The sequence below is a fragment of the Brienomyrus brachyistius genome, chromosome 10 (assembly GCF_023856365.1).
Source record: "Brienomyrus brachyistius isolate T26 chromosome 10, BBRACH_0.4, whole genome shotgun sequence".
In the NCBI taxonomy this organism is placed as follows: domain Eukaryota; kingdom Metazoa; phylum Chordata; class Actinopteri; order Osteoglossiformes; family Mormyridae; genus Brienomyrus; species Brienomyrus brachyistius.
In genome coordinates, this window is record NC_064542.1 from 14,802,032 (window position 1) to 14,826,139 (window position 24,108).

General features: G+C 43.6%; 1 protein-coding gene across 1 annotated transcript in view; it reads left to right on the forward strand.

Moving 5' to 3' along the window:
- Positions 1–14,885: 14,885 nt before the first annotated feature.
- Positions 14,886–24,108, forward strand: part of pls3 (plastin 3 (T isoform)) — a 30,120-nt gene continuing 20,897 nt past the window's right edge. The window contains exon 1 of the mRNA XM_049027339.1: positions 14,886–15,000. The gene's annotated coding sequence lies outside the window, so the exon portion shown is untranslated. The remainder of the gene's footprint in view (positions 15,001–24,108) is intronic.

Genomic DNA, 24,108 nt, shown 5'->3' on the forward strand with positions numbered 1-24,108 from the left:
CTGGGACAGGAACTGGCAACCTTCAGGTTATAAGCCCAGGCCCTTAATCACTAGGTTAGCTGCTGTTCCCGTGGTCAGTCTGACAATGCAGTAAGTGACGGTTATAAGCAGACGTTGCTACAGGTTTATTCTGTTTTTCTTTTTGTCTGTAGGGTTATTTTTGTCAACACATCATTGAAGTTCCACCGTTGACTATAAAAATAAACTCTAAAGGCATAACTGATGGAAATATCAAACATTTTGTACGGTGATGAGGATGATTATTGTCATCCCGACTGTTCAGCCATAAATCTTTACGACTGTAACTACCTATCCCAGCCTGAAACCTATCCCGGAATGGCAGAGTACACCCTGGATGGGATGCCAGACCATTACAGGGAGCAAGCACACACAAAATAAGAGTCATTTTGAGACGCCGGTTCACCTAAACCACATGTCTTGGGACTGTGGGAGGAAACCATAGCCACCCTGAGTAAAACCACACAAACATGGGGAGAACATGCAAGCTGCAGCCACATCACTTCAAATCCTGGAAATGCACATCACTGGGCCGTGTTGTGAAAGGATTGCGTAGTTACACGATCTCTATTAGCCTGGGGTCTGTGGAAATCTGAAAAGGAGCATTGTAGCTTCTTGAGGTATGCTGTTTTGTTAACAAAAAAATGGCCCCACCAAGAAATGACATCAGCAGGGCAATAAAGCTGCCTTTTGTATCTAGACCAGCATCTGTGGAATTCTATACGCTTGTCTTTTTCTTCACCTGAACAGCTGGAAGCTATGTTGCTGAGTGCCTGCAGGAAGACTGTTGGGGGGGGGGGGGGCATTTTTGTTATGCAATTCAAAAGCATTGTCAGTGAGGGGTGGAGAAGTGACCCTGGAGAGGCCTAACCTCCGCTAACTAGCCACGCAGGCTGGCGTGGTCCTTCTAGGAGATCACCATGGAACAAACCAGGCTGGATCACGGGTGTCGTCCAGATTGTGCGCATCTCAATTCAGCACGTACTCCAGACACGAGGGTGTGACACTCTGTAGAGAGCACAATTTACGACTCACTGGAGACTTTTTTCAACTTATTACAGAAATTTGCTGCTAATATATGTATTTTCGCGGGAAACATTTGGTCAAACTTATAAAGGAGCAAGACAGGCAAAGAATTTGGCAGTTTCGCAGTCATGTTTGATATTAACCAACTGCTAGTAGGAAACTAGGCCCACAATGGCAAGGACTGCCTGTGTGTGTCTGCATGGGAATGGCCGTCCATAGTGGTTGCTGAATCTATGACTGTGACATGTACTCATGGACATCTGTGACACACGTGCACATTGCAGGACACCTGTGTTCCACCCCCCTAATCCCAAATGAGAATCCCACCAGCAAATGGCAGAAGGACCTTAACAGCTGGGGGATCCCCTGGCTCAACCCTCATTCCACAGGAAATATTCTGAGTAACACTAAGTTCTGCGCTCTGGCCATATGACATGGTGTAAACGGGATGGTATCTGAACTACAAATTTCAATTCATCCAGTTTCCTTTGTTTTAATCATTTTTACTTTTATTACGCAATATATGAGCCCACAAGCAATGAGAATGTGGATTTATACTCGGGATGTACATAACTGGTATGCAAGTACATAGTCACCTTCAAAAGCGATACGTGGAGCAATCGATGGTATAATAGCGCAAATGTACATAAAATAATTATCGTGCTTTTTAACCTTTATATGCTAAATCGTACCTTATTTGCGGTATAAAGGTTAAAATGCATGGTAATTTCTTCACATAAAATACATAAGCATTTGTGCTGTTACGACAATCAATTGCTGCATGTATTGCTTTTAAAGGTGAACAAGTACTTGCGTACCAGTTATGTGAATCCCTGTTTATACTCGAAGCATTTATTTAGCTTTCAGGAAACAGAGTGTACCTGAATTTTGAAACATTCTTGACTATTTCCCTTCTTTTGTTAAGGCCGATACTATGAAAGAAATGTAAGTTTAACCACATACTGGACAGGTGAGTGTGCAGCAGGAAGTTATAAACTGCTTATCGAATTTGTGAAATACTTCACAGTTCTGTCAACAGAGACCTTGAATAAACTATTTTGTTTTTCAGTAGCCATGGAAGGTCAATTTCTGCCGAACGATTCTAAACTCCTGAGCAAAAGAATTTAAAATGCTCCATCCTACAGAGAATGTAAACTTCAAATAAAATGTAGTCAGTTATAACACACTGCCTTTAAACTATTCATAATTCTGTATTTTGGCTATGTATGTTGAATATTTATTTCTCAAACACTATGTTCTTTGCTACCTCATAAAATAAACACAAAATGCTAAAAAAGTGACAAAAATGTCATTGTTGCTTAGAAGAGGAGAGAACAAATCGGACCTGAAACTATGTGTAGATCTATTGCTGAAAATGGGTTCGGTTTGTTCAGTTCTTTATTTCCTTATTTTCTAAAATAGCTCGTAAGAACTGGAAAATTCCTCGAAACGCCCAATCGTTTTTCCTGGCTGGCATTGGCCAGTGTGTCACACCCCGCATCAGTTTTCTGAGTAATTGTACGCAGAGCTGAATAGCATGTCTTTAAAATATATATCTACCAAGGCCGTAATTGTAATACATATTGGGGGGGGGGGGGCACGCATTACAATTACCTTGGTAGGCTTGGTCACCCCCAGTGTTGATTGCATGGCTATGGTCTTGATATCAAGTAACAGAAAATGTCAAACTTTTTGTGCATATTAATTTACTGAGATATTGTTTGGCTTCTGACTTACATTTTTTAAATGAATATTGCTGTTTAATTAGGTACCGTATAATTGCTGTCATTTCGCAGCCTCTTTCTAATGTCTGTGTAAATTGGCGTAAGTGCCCAGGTGACGATAAACATTTATGCCTGCCTGTGGTGGTATTTAAGTAAATTTGTTTTAGGATTTTAATAGCTCAGATCTCAAATAACACACTCAAACTGATTATTTTGTGTCCTTTTTATTATAAATATGAGCCCAGTGGACTCTGCTGCTTCACCTGTTTCCTGAAACCACACGAGCGAGAAGGAATTGTGTTCCTCCTTCGTTGGGGGAAAGACGGAAGCTGAAAGAGGCATTGAAAGGCCCAGTGGGCCAACCGGTGTGCGTGACAGATGGTGAAAGGCAAAGACCTGTGCCCCCCCCCCCCCCCCCCAGCTCACGGCTGTCAGCAGCTGGGTAGAGGGACCTGGCCAAAGGCACAACTGTTCCATTCAGCTGCAGCCCATCAGTCATATCTGATTATTTTAAGCTTGGCCAGTATCTACGAGGCAGTTGGTGTTTCCTGGTCAAAGAATAAAGCTCTGGATGTTGACCTGTTCTAGTGAACAGTGATGCCACCAAGCACTTGAACTGTATTATAGCTGAACAAAGGTGAAATGACAGTACCACGTATTTTCTGCCCTTTAGATATAACATTTGTACGGACAATAAGAGTTCTGTTTTAACTTGGTGAAAAAAAAAATGTTATGGGACTGACCAATAAAAATACAAAATAATGTTTCTGGGAGAAGATCCACTGACAAAATATTTTTATAGTCTTGAAAAAAGTCGGATTAAGAATTTGAAGAATTCGAAAGGACTTCACCATGCCCCCCCCCCCCCCCAGCTATAGCAAAACCATAATAAATATACAGTTTATGCAGCATAATTAGTCTGTTGATGGACTTTATTTTGTGGGATCTCTAACTAATCATATAATATAACAATATATAATAATTCTGTCAGATAAAATTCATGATCTAGAATAGGGATGCTCGCAGTTAATCGGTGAATCAAGAGTGGCTTAACACATGCTTAACACATGGGTACACACCAAGCCAATGGGAAACACACTGGCATGACCAGAGGTGACAGATGACATGCAGCCCAATAAGAGAACTCAATATTACTGACTAGCTTCACGCGCCAAAAGGGGGCCAATGGGGCCCAACAAGGCCCAATCATGTCTGCCTGTACCACACACACAAGCAGTCACCAACTCGCATCAACGCACTGACAGCCTTCGATGGCAATGAATTGGCTTGGTGTGTTCCAGGGTTAACGCCTGAAACGTTGGATGGAGAGGTGGCCCTTGAAAGATTTCATGAAACTTGGCAGGGATCCATGAAGACAGCAAAGAAAAGTAGAACATAGTGGGACATCTACCCTGACCTTGTTTATCTGTCAGTCACACTACTTAGGTTTCAATAAACAAACAAACAAACGAATGAATGGCTTTTATGAAAACATAAAAAGTATTTTTGAAGTTCTTCCATCATTTCAGTCATGTGACATTGGTGCTGACTTGGCAGATGTTTGCGGTCAGGCATCATCCTAAAAGCCCCTGTGATGTCACTGGTCAATGTTTTATTCCTACAGATTCATTAGTCCTCACTTTAGTTAATGTGCATTTCTTCTCCATTCCCAAACCTTACAGTAGGCCTATACCCAAAAACGTCATTTTTATTGAAATAATCAGGTAAAATCAATTATTAACAGTCAATTAGACTGTTTGATAATACACATAAATAATGTATCCATCCATTTTCTGTATCCATTTATCCTATTCAGGATCACGGGGGGGTCTGGAGCCTATCCTGGAGGCTACAGGTGCAAGAGAGGGAACAGCTCATGATGGAGCATCAACCCATTGCAGGGCACTTTCACACACCATTCACTCACACATGCACACCTACGGGCAATTTGGTAGTTCGAATTATCCTCGACATGTCTTTGACACATAAATAATATTTAATTACATTGCTAGAATATTTGGGAATTTTCAGTAGCAACAGAAAACATGATGCTGTGTTTTTAATAAGCGTGTTTCAGCTTTCATTGTTATGACCGTAGATGAACAGCTTTTTGCCGTAAAAAGAGCTCGCTAGAAGTGAATCAAGGTGTGTTCGCGTCCGTCGATCCCTCTTTGCAATGTAAAACTTTTTCTTCCCCAGCTAACATCTGACTCACCCTTCAGTCACGAAATCATTTGTTACCTTTTTCCCTTATTATTTATTGAAATGGTTCTTCCCTAACTGCCAATTGACAGTAACATATATATATATTTTTTTTTGGTTAAGAGAGGGACACTGCATTGAGTGGGGGTGTCCATTGTGTTATTGTAAGGGAAACTTGTTTGGCTCTAGGCAGTTGATGTTTCTGTTGGGCAAAGTTTCAATGGGAACAATCTTATGTAACAACATGAGAACGTAAGCTGGGTTCAACAAAAGCGATTGTTTAAGCGAGTGTTTAAGTCCCCTACCTTTAATGCATGCGATTTCAGTTTGTTAGACGGTTCTCCCACTTGTGTGTGTGCGTATGTCCTGGTTGGATGAGGAGCACATGTTCCACAACCACATTTTCACTTCAAACGAGGTGCGCGGCTGCTGCACATCTGCCCGGCTGCTCCCGCCTGCACCATCTGCAGGGCTGAGCTGCTCTGCCGCACCTCCACGGTCCCGCTCTTCTAGGTCCATGACCACAACAGTGGGGTCACCGACTCTCATGCAAGCCTTCAGACTCTCATGCAAGAAATCAACATGGCAAATCTATTATAAACCTAAAATGAACTACATCATTAGTGTTGGGGTAGTTTGGAAACCCTACAGACTATTTACAAAGTAATAAATCTATGACATACATGTAGACGCATGTGCACACGTGTGCAGACTTGTCTCAATTTGAAAATCTCACACTAGCAGAGCTGACCAAAGTTAGCAACTCAGAATAGTTGTGTTACTAGCTGCCCTTTCACTCATGAGTGTGACAACTGTCCACTTACAAGCAATCGCTGCGAATAAGGATTTCGAGCCTTTAAAATATTTACTAGATTTTCAGTAACAAAGGCTAGTTAAGTCTGTTAAGAAATGAAGTCTGTGGTATTCACACGCCGTAACCTTTTCTCAGTTGAAAGGCTGAGTCAATCGGCTAGAGAAAGGGCTTTTCATGTCCAGTCACATCTCGGTTACAAGTCTAGCTATGGTTTCTAAACGCAAAATACACCTGATACTCGATACTTGTATCATTTACTTAGTTATACATAGTTGCTTGCCAGACACAGTAATGCAGATTTGACTTAAAAAGAACACAGCAAGGTATTTTGAAGGTGCAGTGTTTCCTCATTAATTTTCATGACATCAGTATCATTAAGCAGAAAAGCTACATCTGAGAAACTGAATAGCAGGCCTTATGCAGCTGTCCTCTGACTCTGTAGACCTTCAGCATAAGAGGTTGCAGAAAGGATGGGTGGAAGGATGTTAGTCAAGGTTGGCATTTAGGGGGGTGGTTTTTACAGGCAATGCCAAGGACATCATGTTTTATTTAATTTTATTTTTCAATAAGGGCTTTTTTCCTACAAACAAATAAGCCCAGTCTCTCCCAGGGGCGTGGCCACAGATCATCTGCTTACCCAACAGCCCCGCCCCCCATCAACTGTTATCATTACCACCCGCCCTCTGGTGTCAGCACTGATGTTGCTCCATATGTTGTGCCCTCATCACTATACAGGTTTAACCCTAAGGCATTCCAGTGATGTGCTAACATGTATCATTCTCCCCACATGGTTTTGTAACCGTGGGCCGAGCACAGGGGTTTACGGCACGTTAATGCTATGAGGAAAAGGCGGACTGGAGAGGAGAAATGTCAGGAAATATGAAGAGAGGGTCTTTCTGTGAGCAATGAGGAGATGTTAGGGGTATGTGACCTCTTACAACAACATGGGAGGGGAGGGACGCACTGCCTGTTATTCTCATTGTCCATGTTTTTTGACTGTCCTGTCACGTGGACTGTAGAGATGCTATATCTTGCTGATCATTCAGCAAGGTCTGCTCACACCAAGGGAAGTGCAGATCGTGGAATAAAATAGCAAAGAGTCAGGAGCAGGGATGTAGATGTGGGTATGGGTGGCAGGGACATATTCCGATCAATATTGTGGGAATACTGTCTGTGTTTGGGGGGTTTGGGACGATTTGGTCCCTACCGATGCTGAATCCTGCAGCCTTGGTCAGGGGGGATATTTTGTCTCTAAGATGACACTTTTATTTAAAAAGAAAAAGAAACTCTAAAAATGTAAATAACAGTTCCTTGTAGCAGGTTGGGTTCAGAACCTTGCTTAGTATCCTGCGTTCTGACCTACTGTACTATGCAAACCCAGCTCATGACTATGGATCTCAGAATTATTCTATGGTTATCAGCACTGTAACTCGACTGATCATTTTATGCGGTTGACATACTTACAGTTATGAATCTGGTTTATCACTAAGGATACTTAACCAAAATTACCTTAGTAATAGACCCACACATATCTTACGTGACATTAATCAGATAAGATATAGTAACTGTACACTGGCCTTAGAAATGTGATTAAAAATTGACACATAACTTTGTCAATACATAAACTACTGCTTAACTACTGACTGTATTGCAAATGTCAACTGCAGTTCCTCTGTCTAAAGCCTAAGACAGAACAACAATCCCCTAATCCAACATTTTTTTGCCGGTCACACTTGAGGGGCCATGAATAATGTAGTAGTACTTGCTTACTTAATGCATGATCCCATGTCCATTCGTCATTAATCAATCATGACAGCTCACATATTTCATGGGGAAACCTATATTAGTTCATGATTTGTTCATGAAGGGGCGGCATGGTGGTACAGTGGTTAGCACTGTTACCTTACACCTCTGGGACCCGGGTTCAAGTCTCCGACTGGGTCACATGTGTGTGGAGTTTGCATGTTCTCCCCATGCTGTCATGGGGTTTCCTCCGGGTACTCCGGGTTCCCCCCACAGTCCAAGAACATGCTGAGGCTAATTGGAGTTGCTAAATTGCCCGTAGGTGTGCATGTGTGAGTGAATGGTGTGTGGGTGTGCCCTGCGATGGGCTGGCCCCCCATCCTGGGTTGTTCCCTGCCTCGTGCCCATTGCTTCCGGGGTAGGCTCCGCGCCCCAGCAGGATAAGTGGTTTGGAAAATGGATGGATGGATGGATTTGTTCTCGAGTAGTAAATGAGTTAAGTAATTACCATGATTAACTACTTAGGTAAGTGTTAACTAATAGTGCCTGAATGGAATACATGAACTTCATAATTAATGATGAACAAACATTATATCAGTACATAACTAATGCTTGTCATCTTGTATAACTTTTGCCCTGTTTTTTTCTTCAACAGTGACAAAGTGTAAAATCAGCAATGGCCACAATGACTGATGATATGATATGTTCCGCAGTCGCTTATTGAATGCAGGGTTATGATCAGAGGCACAGCGACAGGACTAGTAGGGCAAGCAAAGGCCAGGGCCTCCAAGTTAGGAGGGGCCCCCAAGCTGAGAGGGGCCCCCCCAGCTGGGCCAATTACATAGTACATTGCAATGACAAATCTGCTTTATTTGTGAATTCTGTTTTTCACAAAAAGTGAAAATAAAGCTCTTGTTTTTATTAAATTGTTGATATTATAAACTTTCACTTCAGAGTAAAATAAAGGTATTAAGTTTTACCATGTGGGGGAGAGGGAGCTGGAGGGCCGTATGACGTTTTCTGCCTAGGGCCCACTGGGGTCCCCGGCATTGCCTCTGGTTATGAGCTGACGCTCTTCACACAGAATGTCAGTCCACTGATGGACATACTGTATACTGACATACAACTACAGGCAATTTAGAAGCACTAGTCCGCATCAATCCCATATCTTTGGACTGTTAAGGGAAACAGGGGTACCTTGAAAATACCCACCCAAACACATGGAGAACCACACAGAAGATTGAATGTGAGGTCACAGTGCTACAGGTTGAGCCGCCTGTATCCCTCTGCAATACGTGATCTCACCGGCACACCATTAGGCAGATTGCGTAACATAAGAAATCTGCATTGCAGTGCCGGAAGAAACTATCACTGAGATGTCTGAATCCAAAGCTAAAACACCTCACCTTTGTTTTAAAGTCTTTCCAATGCTTTAATGTTTTGGTGGTATTTTGGTGGGATTAGAGATGCTTTAAATGAGTTCCAGGAGTGTCAGAGAGTCAAACCTACAGTAGGAGAAAAGAAATGTGCCACTTAGGGCCAGACTAACAATAAACCACACTGGGATCCTGCCTCCTGTCCTGTGACATGGTAGGAGATTGGTCATACAATATGAGTTTAGCCTTTTAAATGAAAAGATATGTAAATTGCAAGGAGTAGGGTAGGGAAGGCCCAGGAAAATGAGACATCTGGGCAAAAAGAATGCTACTCACCTCTAAAAGCTGATTTATACTTTAAACTGAGTGCCCTACACCACAGCCTGACAGACGCTTCCCCGAAAATGCAACTACACATCACGACGACACAGGCAGCGCACAATTAAAAATGCTTGCAACAGTGTAGGCGAACTTACGTAGACCTCAGTGTAAGCTCTGCTAGGCTCGACACAGAAGTATACAACAGCCTTAAGTAGTTCTTGCTAACTGACAGTACTTTGGCTTAACTTCCGTTCAACTGAGAGCATTTAGTCTGCGTGAATGGGATCTCACTGTACCTTGAAAGAGAAAGTTTTACAGGTGTGTTTCTTCTCTTAGATTAAAACTTTCAATAAAATCCCCAATAGACCCTGTAATTTTTGTGTCATGTGCATGTTTCCTGTACTCATGGAAGTCACATTTACAGATGTACAAAAACAAACGCACGTATAAATGTGCAATACGACATAAAAATCTAACTTGTAAAGATCTGGTTACTTTTTTCCTGTTGAACACCTCGAGTGAGTGAGTGAGTGAGTGAATGAATGAATAAATGAATGAATGAATGAGCGAATGAGCTTAATTGGGCCATGCCTATGTTCACATAAGGACGTAGTTTTTACATGGTGCTTGTAGTGACATGTAACAAAGAACAGGATGCAAACAACATAAAAAATCATGAACTAGGTGAATTGGTGTCTCTAGCCTCCCCTTACTCTGTAATAGTGTGTAAATGTGAAATAGACCGGCACCCCCCCCACCCCCCAGGGTGTTCTCCCCTTGATTTCTGGGATAGAGTATACAGTATTATACACGCACAGATAGATTGCTGGCTAAAGTTTAAACTTTACACAATACTTATTTTATGCAAATTATATAGAATGTAAATGCATACGGTACAATTCACAGTAAACTTTACGCTGCAGTGCCCTAGGGTGTATAAGGCAGACAGCCCTGGTATGGAAAAGGAGGGAGGTTTATTGTTTACAACTCGTGCACTTGATCATGGCCGTCCCGCTTCTCGGCCTTCCGGCACTGCTGATTAACCTCCCTTACTCACCCCCCCCCCGCCTTCTCCCATGGCTCCCGTACTGTTTCCAGACAGGGCCGGGAGCGTGGTGAAATCATCAGTGCTGGAAAACAGCACATAGTAATGGAAGCTCACCATTCCCCCCCGACCGCCGCAGCTCACACAGGCCAGCCCTGCTCTCGCCTTTACGCCAAACAACACTGTTTTCTGCACTTTTGCTAAAACATCTCATCTGAATTTCCATTTAGCGTTGTTTTTTTTTTTTATTGTACCATTGCTTAAGCGTATCAGTAATAACTTGAAATGGATGGATGGAGGAAATGGAATTTAATTACAAATCTAAACAGCTATTGGTGATTAACACTGAAGTCAGCTACATGAAAGCCTTGTTAAATTGACCACTGACTTTTTCTGACTTTTATGTGCAAAGGAGATTACTCATATCACAGTTTAGACCAGCGTTACTCAAATCACAGTCCTCAAGGTCCAAGTATTGCAGATTTTCCAGCCTTCCTTTACCCCTGAGCTGGGAGTGAAGCCTCTGTGGTCAATCTGAATCAGTTATTATTAAAATATCTACCTAGGAGAACTGAAAACAAGGCCTGGATTTGGAATCCAGGTCCAGATTTGCAGAGCCCTGTTTTAGACCCTTGGGGGGATATTTATTGAAGCTTAAGTCACTTCCTAAAGTGTACACTAGCAGTTTTCGTTTATATTACCTGTACTGGTCACGAATCCTGTCGCTTTAGGCGCCGTGCTTCTTCCGATTGGGATTCTACAGTCCAGTTTCTTTTGACGTACAAATGGGCTCAAAGTCTGGGTCCTCAGAGAGCCTCAGTCAAGCCCACAAGCTCTTGCTGCCATGTCACTATAGCTATGATGGTGGCACAAGATCCTAACTGCTGACAGCTGCACCATTGCCTAATCCTGAATTTCTTTTGTGCTTAGAAAAAGTCCTGCACGCACATTGTCCGTGTTGCCACATAAAGACAGCCTGTCTCCTACAAAAGTCAGCTGTTCTGCCATTATCAGACCAGCTATAGATACGGATGAGGCAAAAATGCTGATTTCATCCAGTCATATGTCACAAGCAATTTCATGAGACTGATAAGTCACCAGACCTGAACTCCTGCCTAATATGTGACGTGTATTTAGTTTAGATTCAATAACAAATAACATAACCATACTGGTCGTTTGAGCAGACACTAATTGTTTCTGTCGAACCTACAGAAATTGTTATGTACAGATGTACACAAAATACAGTAAATTAAAATATGAATTATGCAATTAAACTAAACTTGATACTGTGTCGCAACTGCTGATAGGTGATAGTCTGAGAAACAAAAATACTGATATCATGACCACTTATTAAACTGTGGACAACTGAATTAACGACTGAATTATGAATGCTTACTGCAGATCTATAGTTTGCCCAGTTCCTTTAATGTTGTTTTCGCCGATCAGGCGCACAATCCTCCCAGGACATGCAGCCGAATATCTTAGCAGAAAGAAATATCTCAGTCCAGGGAAAACATGTAGAACCCCTTTGTAGACTTGGGCTGGCATTCTCCAGGTTTAAAGTCTGAGTCTTTAACCAACATAACCCCCTCCCCCCAAGAGTTTATATATACAGTACAGATAAATATACTTTGGGGCGGCATGGTGGTACAGTGGTTAGCACTGTTGCCTCACACCTCTGGGACCCAGGTTCGAGTCTCCACCTAGGTCACATGTGTGTGGAGTTTGCATGTTCTCCCCATGTCATCGTGGGGTTTCCTCCGGGTACTCCGGTTTCCCCCCACAGTCCAAAAACCTGCTGAGTTGGAGTTGCTAAATTGCTATAGGTGTGCATGTATGAGTGAATGGTGTGTGAGAGTGCCCTGCAATGGGCTGGCCCCCCATCCTGGGTTGTTCCCTGCCTCTAGCCCATTGCTTCCAGGATAGGCTCCAGACCCCCCGCGACACAGTTGGATAAGCAGTTTGGAAAATGGATGGATGGATGGAAAATATACTCAGTATTATTAAGTAAAATAACATTGCATTTAAGATAAGGTATAAGAATGAAGGTATAACTACCAACAGTGTTTTATCAATAAAAAGTACAGTTATATATCCAGAAACTGAATTTAATAAATATTACCTGTCGTGCTATGGGTGTAGAATGTGAATTGTAATTTTCATAATTTTTCGTTGATTTTCAGGTGTTCCATGTTCAGTTCCTTTTAGATGAAATTCTATAAGTATTTGGGATGATTGGAAATAACAACACTGATCACTGATCTGTATCAAACACTGAAGTTTAGTTTAGCGTTTTCAACTAAGCAAATCATGAGGTAGCAAACTCAAAGATGAAAGGTGTTACCGTCCATGGAAACAAGGCAGGATTAGATCAATTTCAGTGCCTGTTTATAGCTTATATTCACGAAAAGATTATTTCTGATGCATAATGACACGAAAAATTATACATGTTCGTATTAACTATTAGATTACTCTGTGAATTTCACCTGAAACCCTTCCCTGCAGGGGTGGGCAATCCTGATCCTGGAGTGCCGGTATCCAGCAGGTTTTCTACCCTACCTGATGAGTTACTATTTGCCTGAGATCAGGCGTGGTTCATCAGAGACCAGATAGGATGGAAAACCTGCTGGATACCGGCACTTTAGGATCAGGGTTACCTACCCCTGCTTTACAGTGTACTATAACTCTCATTTTCTCCTTTGTTGATCGTGTGACAGCTGACCTCTGCAGGCGTTTACGGCTGTCATTCATTAGCAGGAGCTGCTTCACTTCAGATGCACTGTTAAACCACATCGACCCACCCCTGTTTTAATTGGGAGGTCACAAAAATACGACAATGTCCATTTAAGTCAGCTCTTATAAAGATTCATGGTGTTTTGGTATTGCTTTTTGAACCCTTTTCCTACAGTTGCTGCTATAACAACCACCCAATGTGGGAACAAAATTCACCATTAAAAGGCAGAATGCAAGATCAAAAGCGTATCATAGAGGAATGGTTCAGTATGGAAGATTTTATTAGAGGTGTCTGGACCTAACTTATAAAACAAGGATTACACATTCCTTCCCATTTCTCAGCTTCGTTTTATTAAGTTGTCCCCTTTTATTTCACGCTATTAAAAACAATACATACACATAAAATGTCTCAGTTGACTACTGAACAGGGATGCAGTGGCCAATGCAGGCAGCCACATAATCTTTGCAAAATGGTTACTCCAACTCACGGTCCAAAGGAGATCAGGCTTTCAGTGGCTCCGACACGATTGTTGTGACGAGGGTTGATGACTTGAAAGATATTCCAGGTTTTATTTTTAAGGGAATGTGCAGTTTTAGGGGTGGGACAGCTGTAGGGAAGTGCTTAGGTGAGTGGATGAGGGGTTCAGAGAGACCTTTATTCTGAAATTATCATTCCTCCCCCTCCCCCCGCTGCTTGACCCACCACCCCACATCTTGGTATTTCCTCCAATTTTGTCGAAGGAAATGCAGCCCGATTATTACAGCCTGCACAGTACCCTGCAGATCGGGTTTGCGACTGCCACCGCAGTACCGCACTCTCCCCAGACAAAAGATAATTATGTTTAAAAAAAATTATCCAATAAACTAGCAACTCTGTAGTTATTCCATTTTAACAAGCCGTGTTAAATAAGTAGAGGGGGGTTAGAAGGGGTGGGGGGCGGAGTAGAGGAAAAGGCGTGCAGAGAAGCATGGGTCGCCCCAGGAGAGTTGAGGAATTCTGAGGTAATCCACGCGAGCGATTCTCTTTGGGTATTTACTGCCTTCAAGTAACATCACAGCTGTATGTGTTCCTTTCCAACGTATTGAATGGCCACCTCAGCAGAGCCACCACCATTCCACAGTTTCTTCCAGCTGTTTCCCACCATGCTGACTCAATACATTGACTTCTGGCCGTACCTTCAGTTGGTAGACGGCTGCTTCAGTTCCCCTGTGTGCTGTGTCTTCGGATGCTCATCAGTTTCACAAACGACAGTGATTTATCTTCCTGCATGCTGGATGCCAGCACAGCTGGTTATATCTTTGTGGGCCTGACCAGAAAGCGGCGATGGTTTCTTCTTTAGTTAATCCCTTACAGAATAAAAAGAGAACTAAAAACCACAGTCTTTTTGGTAATGGTCCGAAAGAAGTAATGACATTAACTAAATAATGCAGCTGAAACATTACGTTCGTGTCTAGGTGAACAAACGCTCTGACTGTAAAAAATAAAGATGTATGCATATGTCTTACTAAAAGACACGCCATCCATCCCATCCTATGTAATTTTCCTACATCATTATCCTATTAAGTCTAAGAGTATGTGCACGTATCAATGGCATCCAATCTAGGGGGTAGTCTGCCTCAAGTGTTTGCTGTTTGGGATAAGATATATCCCATTCCCTCATCCAGGATAAACGGTTGAACGCTGCATGGATGGAAAACATTACTTTTCCAGTCCGATCAAAATTACCACAAATGCATCCTTCACGAACGTTAAAACTAATGTTGCGTGGTCCACTACCAAAGGACGAGGAATTCCTGATGAATTGACAAGGCGATATCCAATCACGGGCGGAGGTTAGGAATACCTCGCGGGCTTCCGACCAATCAGAGCAGCGGAGGGCGGCGGCTCTGGTCCCCCATTTTTTCAGCCTTCTGGTTTGTGTCCTGGAACAGGGAGGAAGTCGCTGGATGAACTGGGAGCTGGACGACGCAGGAATTTTCTTCAAAGCAGATCTAAAGGTGAGAGGCGCGTTGAGTTTCCGCAGAAAATGTTGTTTTTGTTTGTCCGATTTGCACGTGGAGCCAATGGTGATGATAGTTTTTACTAACTGATTGAGATTTATTCCCTTTCACAACTATTCGTTTCCATAATCTGCAGCTATCGCAGTTATAAAACCATCTATTGATACCAAATCCCGTCTGGGAGTAAACGTTTTGGATCAGCTGTACGGGATGTGTTAAGCAATTAATTAATCGACTGGCTGCTGAGCTCTGGAAGATTAAAGGGGCGCTTCTCTATTTACTTCTGAAACTTTTTGTACAACGAAAAACCAGACAGTTATCAGTTTAAGTCATACAGCAAAGGGAGTAGTTTGACGGCTTTTGTCTGTCAAGATTAGCTAACGCGGTGGCGAGGGCACGGCTTTAATATACACGTGTTGACTGCGGTCATTGAGACTGGAGTGCGTCTTTCCTCGATTAGTGTTGTTTGCCCGGTGCTGCACCCCTTGTCCGGAGAAAGCGGTGGAACATGAGTTTCCCGCAGTTACCATGCGTCTCCTCCAGGCAGCGGCGATGCGATTATCCCGGTGCGGCCGCTTAAAGGCGGCGATCTTGCAGCTGGTATCTCCGGTTACGAAGTAGCCGCTTTCCCTTTGCTACGCATAATTTCTGACGTTTGCTCTCTGGTTTTCTCTACCTGTCCACGTAGGCATGCAGTCTCTGCTGCCAATATGGTCATTAAAGCCATCACTATCGCAATGATTAAAGAACAAGAAAGTGGCACCATCCGTTTCCTTCACTTGCATTTTAGATAAAGACACCGGCATCCCTTTTAAAATATTTCAAGCCCGAGTCATTTCCTATAGATTATTATGGAACGGTTACATCATGGATTTTGTACGGCGGAGCTCTTTTATCATCCGATCTGGAGATCCAGCCGCACGCTTTGCAAACTGCAAAATGTAAAAGCGGCCAATGTGATAAGAAACCGTCGTTGCGTGTTATTGATATTTATAAAAATACTACCTAAGGATCAGCTGTCACCACACAACAATAAAAGTAACATCGGCCATAGAGGAGGTGTCCTTCGACTGTCCGAAGAAGGTATAGTGCGTATGAATATATATGCTGCTATTCCGCTTCTCGGACGAAATTTATGTTTTTTTTTATTTAAAGTGCTGTTTTATGTTTGTGCGTTTTGCGAGTCCATTAAGTTTTGCCTGTGTTTGAATAATTTATCGCGCATCACTTTTTAACCTCCATTCACGAGGCGCGTTCCCGTGCCCGCGTCGGCTTGCGCATGGTCTTCGTGCCGGAGTCAGGAACATAGATGATGAAGATGGACAGTCGCTGCTTTGCACGCCTGCCGAACCAGTCCGTTCAGGAGAACGCCTCTTCCATGTGGCAATCCTATTGTTGCTTTTTTTTTTGCCTTGTTGTTTCTCCATCACCCCACCCTCCCCTTCCTGTTATAGGTATCATAGTAGCCTTTTCTTGGGCTTTTCGTCAATCGGTACCTGCTTCCTCCCGCTTTGTTATCCAGCTGCCAGCTGTGGCGGTTGGTTCCTTACAGCCCGGCAGCTTGTTACGCCATAAGACAGCTGAGCTCACAGGAAGTTCGCCGGCGTTATTGTGGAACTTGATATGAGCGCCGTGAGACGGGGGCTTAGCCTCAGGTTATACGATATACCGCGGCCATGTCAAAGCTTTACAATGACGCCTTTCTTTTCATTGCTGTAGTTAGGTAGGAATGTCCCTCTCTGTTTTTTTTTTTTTTTAAGCTTCATGGGTCAGAATGTTGCCAACTTTGGTCAGCTGGGCAGTATGACATTTTAAATTCCGCACAAGCATTTACATGTGTGGAACAGTTGTATTACTCTGTAAATTAGTCAGTGGGGTTTGCAACCCACCCCTACACTTTTGGCATAGCTAATATTAGGTTTATAATGGAAAAATATAGATTTTCCATAAGATTTCTTGTGTGAGACTTGGAAAGCGTGAGTGTCAGGCCAGATGCGTGAGAGTTGGCAGCCCTGGGCACTATTTAAAACTATTTAAAGCAATTATTTTGACTTTGGGGAAACAAGACGTTTATTGTGGTTCCTCATTTGCATCTAAACCAACACCGCTACTAACCCCCCCCCCCCACACACACACACACACACACACACACTGAACAGCTGACGAGACCCACCCATGTCCCTGGTACTTTCACGTCCACTGACCAGCTGGGCTCCCCAAGCCTGTTGCACTGGCCCCCTCCCCGCCCCACCCTAGCGCCCCCTACTCCGCGCTTCATATGGTTATGGAGACGCCTGGCACCCAGCTCTCCTCACAGACATGTCACTTCTTACTGTCGTTTCTAATTTAAAATGTCACCTTGTGTTCTTCCGTCAGTCTGTTTCTTAAACAGGCTGCTCCATTAAGTGTAATTACCCCCCCCCCCCCCCCCCCCCCGTCCCTGTTCCTTCCTAGAGCGTCAGGAGTTAGAATACTTAATATTTGGGACAGAGAGGCAACTCGTCACCCCCCCCCCCCCCCAAGTGTCTGGTTTGAGGGCAAAGACGTGGCTTATTCTCCTGTCAGGGTTTCCATCCATAACTTTTTTTAGCGATAGCCGCTTTCTGTTGCTGACAAAACAAGCCTGTGGACGCGTGTGGGGGGGGGGGGGGGGGTATGGGGAGATTGGGGGGGTTGGTTGGTGGCAAAGGCATAATTTTAAACTGCCGATGTATCCGCCGTTGCACATTCCACTGGCCGAGCTTTTATTAATTCTGTCTGCTGCCACAATAAACCAAGCTGTTCTTGTTAACTGAGAGTCTTGGCAAGACTGTGCCTGTAAAATGCTCGGAGAAACCCTGAATTGTGCATTTGTCACCCTGTCCCCCATGTCCCTCCATTCCAGGTTACCCTCTAAGCTCTCGTAAGGGGCCAGTAGCCTCAGCAGTTTTCATGTATAGGTGCAGCAGCTTGGACTGGACCCTATTTTCGTCTAAATTGACTCCCTTAGAACCTGGTGAATTCAGCTTTGGACGTGTATTTACATTTATCTTTGGATACAAATTTCACCTTGAAGTATTCAGTCGCCGATCGTAGTGAAGGGCGATGGTGCTATGACTGCGTCATTGGCAACATCATCACGCACTGGTGGCGGGTGAGAATTTGCCCGCATCCTGGATGCCGAGTCTAGGAGGTTTAGCCAGAGAGAGTTCCATCTGTCTGTCGCATGTCATTTTGCTGCAGTATTTGGAGAACAACAAAAATATACTGGGTGTGCCAGTTCTTTAAAAGAAGAAAGTGTGAAAATTAAAAATAATTTTCATATATGAAATGATGCATGAGTGCATGTAGATCTGACCACACCCTGGAAACATCTGCAGTTTCTTATATCCTACAGATGCTTAGCTCTTTCCTTTTTTTGTGGTTTAAATATACCCCCCCGCCCTCAAACGTCAGTGGAAGTTGTGGCTAGATGTTTTGCGTTGAAGGAAAATCAGCATGCGATGCATGACAGCAGTGATTTTGGCTCCTAGGGCCTTCTGCGATAAAGGGCGTCCTCATTCAGTGAGCTGAAGAGCAGGGCAGGGATACCTGCTGGTTGTGCTTTCTCGGATGTGATGGTCCATCTAAAATAATTCTGATTTTAACGTATTACGTGCATCTATTTTAAGATCCAAGATTGGCTTGCTGCTTGCGCTGGAGTTGATGGACTGCTCTGTGTGTCCTGGTAACTCAGTTTAATCCTTTTTTCTGCTTGGCTTCTATGTAAAGTCGTGGTCTAATAGCTTTGAAGACATTATAATGTCCCTCAGGAAAAAGCCTCATTTGATATGCATCTCGAACGGCCTGGCTTTGTGCTTGTTTGGCAGGTTTAACGTGATCAGTGTTTCTCTTCGCTTGTATTTGATGTCTAATTCGAGGTTTTATTGAGAATTTTCCTGACTATTTATAAAACTACTGGCCAATAAAAGAGAAATAATTCCAAAAGTTGATAGTCGGAATGCTTTCGCTGTCCCGAGGCTCATCTAAATCAATAGGGATGAGCGTCTTTTCAAACGTGTTTTGTAACCACCTGGCAGCTTTTTGAGCGCCACCACATGCACGGAGCATTCCTGAGTTACATTCCATATTCAGAAATGGAAAGTACGCTGGAAGTTCTGGCTATACGTGTGTTTTGTCCCTGGTTGTTTTTAGCAGATCATGTACTGCCCAAACCTACACATCTGTCTTTTCGGTCAGCGTGTGCCCTGAGGCCTTTGATGTCCCTCATTGGATGGTTTCTGTTGGATCGTGTTCGGTCCATCTCTCTGATTGGCTGCCTGACTGGTTTTGTGGTGTGCCACACCCAACTGTTGAGCTTCTTGCTTGGCATAACATGCAGTTATGGTCTCCTTCCAGAGTGGCACTGTTCCATGTAGGATTTTTTTTAAATTTCTGCAGGATTTGCTTATTGTGAGCTCTCCAGGTTTGGTCGCAGAAAGTGTAGACCTTAGGGTTTATCACAGGGCTGTGGACTTTCTCTCTCTCATCCTGTAGTTGATTTGGGATGCATTCTGAAGTGGCTTTGAATGAGAATTTTATCTATTTTAATGAAAAAGAATGGAATCCCTGACCCCGAATCAGTGTTGCTCTGTGAAAATCAAAGGTTGCTGGCGGTCAGGTCAAGTGCTGCAACCGTTGAGGAGGTGCGGAGGTCGTGGTAGTGAGTCCATTTCTGCATCTGGAACTTCACCGAGACAGGTGGGCAGGGGTGCTGCTAGAGATTTTGAAGCCCCATGAAAGTAGCCCAGACCAATCCACTTAGGTTCCAAATTTTTTATGATCCCTGTCACTCAGTGGCCCTTGGAGTCATGCTAAACCCCCCCCCCCCTTTCAGTGCCCCTTCATGTTCGATAGACCTTGACACACTATTGCTACAGCAAGGTCATATTCCACAGCTCTCAAAAACAGCCAGTTTTCTCCAGCCAGAAATGCTAGTGGTCCAAATGTGACCTCGACGTGGCATAGCAAACACTGTGAGGTATTATCAGCATTTGTGGGCTCGAGGGGAATTTTCTGTTGGTCTAGTGGAAGCGGATGACCCAGTCTGGTTAGAGCCAGCATGGCCCCTCCGTGTGACATGGGAGGTAGGCAGAACGGTGCCTCTTCCTGCACCTTCATTTTTTTCGTGGTCTTTTCACCAAGTGTGCTTGTCCTGGACTGCAGTCTGATTCTTTTCTGGACCATTAAAGTGCAGCCTGGGCAGAAAGCCTCAGCAGATGCTCCTGCAGCACATTCCGTGTGAATCAGTTCACTGCCGGATCACATTTGTCACGTTTCAGGTAAATGGAAAGTGCGATCTGCAGCGGCACAGAACTTTTAGGCCACTGGCTTGCAGGTCTGCATTGAATCGTGGCGATGGTCCCCCCCCGCCCCCCCCATTTGCTTGGTTAGATGGCATGCTCTGCACTGTAGTGATTTCCCAGCAGATCACACAGCAGGGGTGACCGGAGACAAGAGAGGCTCTTTCGAAGGATATCCGGCTCAGCAATTCAGAACCATCAGATCCTTTCAGGAGAGGAAGTTCACATGAGGTTTTGTGGTGTTTGAAATGTATGCAGGGTTCAGAGGGAGACGTGTACAGAGCACTGGGTAGGTATGTAGCCTGGAGGGGTCCTGTTGTGGCATATTCTTTTAACTCCGGGGCAGGGGTTAACTCGTCAGTTTGCAAAGGACATGTGTGTTTGTTTTTATTTTTCAGATAGTCTTGTAATGCTCATTAGTCAGTTGTTTAGCCTGGAATCCAAAGCAGATTTTTTAATGAATGAACAACAGAAGCAGTGGGGGGTTATGACTGGAACAAAATGCTTAATAGGTGTTTCTGAGCAGCTTAAAACATCAAAGCTGGGCTTCAAATCCCTGTGTCGGGTGAGTCTTCAGACATCGGCGGAAGCTTCCAGTTATAAGAGTTAGGTATAGTGGAAAGTAACCAATAAAATGATTTGTGAACTTTCCCACCCCCAGATTGGAAGATGACTGCTTACTGAGTCTGAAATGGCAGGATCTTAATTCCTGGGCCGTCTGGGACGGTATCACCACACCCAGGGCGGGATACATGCCTGTCAAGCACAGAAGGAAGAGTGCAGGGAGTAGCCGTCTCAAAATGTCGTCGTGGGTGATGCTCGACACCAGCACGACAAAATAAGGACAGTCAGAGACGGGTGTTTTCTGCCCTTCCAAGCTCCTGACCACTGGCATTTTTTTGTATATCATTTTATATTTGGGTGGGTTTCTGCATTAAATTCTGGCTTGAGGACTCCACTATGATCTAATGTCTTGGATGATATTTACAGTTGCACTTTAATACTCCAGTTTATTGGTTTTTCATCTGAGTGTTTTTAACGATGTAGAAGTCTGCTAAACCCCATCAAAAAGTTCTTTAGATTAAATCTCACTTGATTTTAGTTAACATTACTCTTAAAGGGCATTAGAAATGATCTATTCTCTCAGAGTTTATTTTTAAACTTGACTTGGCAGTCCAGTGGTACAGGTTTGTAAGAAAGAGCATTATTTCCTTAAAGATCAATGGTATTTTAATATAAGTATCAGCTTTCATTTTGTATGCACTTCTGGGAGCTTGTGCATGTAAGCTTGCATGTTCAAGAAAGCCAGTGATCACTGGAGCATGATTTCATCTCAATGGGCCTGTCCAGTCGGTGCTATACTGTGAAACCATAATTTACTGTGGTATAATTCAAAGCAAATTCCGATCATTTCACGTCCAAATGTTCTCTAAAAAAAGAAGTGAGTCATTTTTCCTTGGAACAAAAATTACTGAACGGAGAAGTCGAGGGATACAAATCCGCGTCCACAGAAATGCCAGGCCTTGGGGGCCAGAAGCGCTGTAGTAATGGACTGCGTTGTGAGCAGGCAGATCTTTTTTAAAAATACGCTTTCAGATGTTGTCCCTATATAAAAACGTCAGTGATTAGAGGTGTTCAGAAATGCAGCTCTGACTGCCCATCGGGTGGCTCAGTTTTCATGTCGTTTGTGATGTTTGCTCTAGTCCACGCTGCTCACACTTTATTACAGGTGGGTGGTTATTATAGCATAATTGCATCAATGTACTGCAAGCGGTCTATGTAGGCTTGTGCGTGTAATTAAACCATGGGGTCGGCTTGAGTGCTGTGAGGCTTTAAAGTTCTGGTGATCAGTGGGGGTTTATTGTGTAGCTGAATGGAAGCTGCAATGCTTACTCTTCAGTGGCGACATAGATGCAGGGTGCTGCCTGAATGTTGTTTGTAGGCTAAACTGTGCAAAGACAATGGCTGTGCTGTTGGGTTGTTTGTTCAGGATATAGCTTTGTCATTGTTATGGCAGCGCCTCCGAGCAGGCCTTTAATGCAATGTGTATCATATTTTCCTCGCTGAAGAACGAGAAAGCTTGTTAGAGTTTGATGTTCCATGTAATGGCAAGGTTCATTATCACGCCAAGGAGTAGAATGAAGCTGTCAGTGACCTATAATATCATTTATGAGGTGTGACAACTTGGGACCCAATGAAAGTATCCAGCCACTAATATAACCATCAGTCTTCTATAACCGCTTATCCAGAACTGGGTCATTGTGGGTCTGGAGCCTGTCCCGGGGAGGGGCCAGCCAATTGTAAGCCAAAATATTATTACCCATAATATTGAGTTGCTCACCTGGTGTCATGAACGCCGTCGCACGGGTGACCGCTCAGGTAAGCGAGCGGGCAAAGAGCAGGCAGGCAGAATATGGGGAAAACTAGGGGTTTATTAGAGGGATCAGACACAGGGAACATCGAACGGCAACTAACTTCAATGACAGACCAGGAACTGAGGCACGACACGGACTGAAATAGACGAGACAACAAGGTACGGCTGTGTACAATCAGGGAAGCACACGTGGATAATCAGGGGGGTGTGGCACGCACGAGGATCGTACGAGCCGGGCATGACACCTGGGCCTGTATTTCATCCTGCCCTGTATGATCTATATTATCTGGTGATTTGTTGTATTTATTTTTTTCCTGCTTTGTGGTCCTTCAAACGGGCGATGCAGCTCCATCCTGTCTGCAGAATGCCTCAAAACCATCCAGAAGCATCTTAAGACCCGTCTCTTCCTGGAAACCTAAACTGGTTTCATTCTACCGCTGGCCCTCCCTGGCTTTCATTCCTCATTGTCTGTTCACTGAAATGGTCTCACTTAGGCACCTCCGGAGGTACACTTGTATTTTCCACTGTCCAATAGGAACTAAATCTGTTATAGTTCTTTCTTTCTTTATGCTTGCATCGTGCATGGTTAAAATCGCCGTTGTGTTTCAAGGTTATGACTTCCAGTCTCTACGGCTGTGTTTTGAAAGGCAACAGAGCTACATGATAAAGAGTTTCACCAGGCAAGTTCTTATTTGTTCAGTATTAGTGTTGTTACCCTTCCTTTGAGTGCTTCAGCCCATTTTCGGATGCTGACTTACCCGAGTCTAAGCCTGCAGATGCCATGTAGGGATTGGTAGGCAAACAGGTGTGAGGTCTGAGTGAATTTTTTTGTATTTATTTTGAAATACAAGATGGAAGTTTTCATTCTCTCTTTGAAATGTGCTGTTCCAGCCATTTGAATTTCTTTGACAATGATCAAATTGTACAGTTGTATAGGAACGTCTGTTTTCTTTCAGCTCTGTCTTAGACTGAAAACAATAGTAATGTCAATAATGTGTAATACCTGAGCAAATAGGTGGAATAAGCAGGTTCAGTGTCTTCAATCCCTGTGCAAAGCATTTTGCATCCAGAAAAATTATTTATTCTTGAGAACGTCTGTCATGCTCAAATTTTCTATGCTTTCTTCCTGGAGCAGTGACAGTTGAATTGATGATAAGGATCTTGGGTAATAATCCAATTGTGATTGGGTTGTCTTGCATCACCTCCACACAATCGGATTGCCGGTATGCGTGTGACATGCCTTTGTCTGTTGCCAAATTTCTGTGTGTGTGTCATTCCAGACCACCAAGCTAACAGAGCGCTCTTGTCTTCTACAAAGAGCAGCTTGCATTGAGTTTAGTATGACTTTCTGAAGTTTTGCCTTGAACCATTTCAACTCATGTAGCCTGCAAGAGATGTTTGTTTGCGGTT